This window comes from Dasypus novemcinctus, chromosome 4 (assembly GCF_030445035.2).
Source record: "Dasypus novemcinctus isolate mDasNov1 chromosome 4, mDasNov1.1.hap2, whole genome shotgun sequence".
NCBI classification, from domain to species: Eukaryota; Metazoa; Chordata; class Mammalia; order Cingulata; family Dasypodidae; genus Dasypus; species Dasypus novemcinctus.
In genome coordinates, this window is record NC_080676.1 from 158,171,442 (window position 1) to 158,173,354 (window position 1,913).

At 37.6% G+C, this 1,913-nt stretch overlaps 1 pseudogene; it reads right to left on the reverse strand.

Moving 5' to 3' along the window:
• Nucleotides 1–555: 555 nt before the first annotated feature.
• On the reverse strand, nt 556–1,132 carry LOC101427313 (large ribosomal subunit protein uL5 pseudogene; annotated as a pseudogene).
• Between the last annotated feature and the right edge of the window lie 781 nt (nt 1,133–1,913).

A 1,913-nucleotide genomic window follows, 5' to 3' on the forward strand; every position in this document is an offset into this window, starting at 1 on the left:
ACAGAAAGTGGACACAGCAAAAACAGCAGGCCAGGGAGAGGGGGAAGGGGAGAAGGAGGAGGAAAGAATAAAATATTTCAAAATATTTAACCAAGGAAGTAAAGGATTTATACATGGAAAACTACAAAATTTTGCCAAAAGAAATCAAAGAAGACCTAAATAAATGGAAGGACATTCCATGCTCATAGATTGGAAGACTAAATATTGTTCAGATATCGATTCTATGCAAAATGATTTATAGATTCAATGTAATTCCAATCAAATTTCCAACATCCTACTTTGCCAAAATGGAAAAGCCAATTATCAAATTTATTTGGAAGGGTAAGTGGCCCCAAATAGCCAAAACCATCTTGAAAAAGAACAAAATTGGAGAACTCACACTTCCTGGCTTTAGGGCTTATTAGGAAACTGCAGTGGTTGAAACAGCATGGTGCTGGCCCAAGGGTAATCATATAGACCAGTGAAATAGAATTAAGAGTTCAGAAATAGACCCTCACATCTATGGCCAATATATTATGATTTTATTTTATTAATTTATTATTATTTTATTACATTTCACTGAAAACTTTTTATGGCTTTTTTGTTAGAAATGGGGAGTTGCTTGCCAGGAAAGATGATACCATCATAGTTCTGCTGGAACCAGTGCATGGCCTCTTCTTGGCTGATTCTACGTTTGGTCCCAAGGCAGCCTGTCCTGCACTTCTTGTCTGTGATGCTGAAACCTGGCCAACCTAGCACCATAGCATTTCAGGCCATAGATACCAATGCTTGGGTCATATTTGATCTCCAGTCTGATGTGTTCCTGGATCCCAAAACCAAAGTTTTCTGTATCTGAAGTTATTTTTTCTTAACTTGTATTCCCACACCTTTAGGCCTTTCTCCAAGATTTCCTCCACCTTGGCCCCATGGACTGTGCAATAGACAGCAATCTTTCACTTCTCCTGATGCCAGAGGATCTGACCATGTATCCTACCTTTGGAGAACACAGGGGTCTGGCCTGTGAGCTGCTCCACCACCTTGGCTGCCTTGGTCAGTCTGTCTCCACTCTCCCGACTATGCAGGCATTGAGGCAGAGCTTGCAGATGTGAAGTTCCCTATATGGGTTCTCCTTTTCACTCTGAACCTTTGCCATGATGACAATAGAAGGAACCTAGTTGATTTTTGGTAAGGCTGTCAGGTCCACTCAATTAGGAAAGAATGGTCTCTTCAACAAATGGTGCTAGAAGGACTGGAAGGCTTTAGGCAAAAGAATGAAAAAGGACCCCTATCTCACATCATATACAAAAATTAACCCAAAATGTATCAAAGTCCTAAATACAAGAACCAGAACTATATAAATTCCTAAAAGAAAATGTAGAGAAGCATCTTCAGGATCTTGTGTTAGGCAATGGTTTCTTAGACTTTACACCCAAAGCAGAAGCAATAAAAGAAAAAATAAATAAATGGGACCTCCTCAAAATAAAAAAAAATTGTGCCTCAAAAGACTTTGTCACAAAAGTGAAAGACAGCTGACTCAACAGAATGTAATATTTGGAAACCACATATCCAATAAGTGTTTAATTTCCAGAATATATAAAGAAATCTTACAACTTAACATTAAAAGGTCAAACAACCCAATTAAAAATGAGTGAGGGGATATGTGAGATTGCATATATGGTAACAATATAAATTTAGAAGAATCCATAGAACTACACTACCTGAACAGGTAACCCTAAATTAAACCATGGACTTTAATTAATAGTATAATTATTAAAAAGTGCTCTCATCAATTGTAACAAATATTCCACACCAATGCAGAGTGTTGTTGGTGGAGTGGTGCTTGGGGATCCTGTATTTTATGCATTATTCTGTAAACCCACAACTTCCCTAGTGAAAAATAAAAAGAAGTTTTGGGAAATAAATCGCCATGAAAT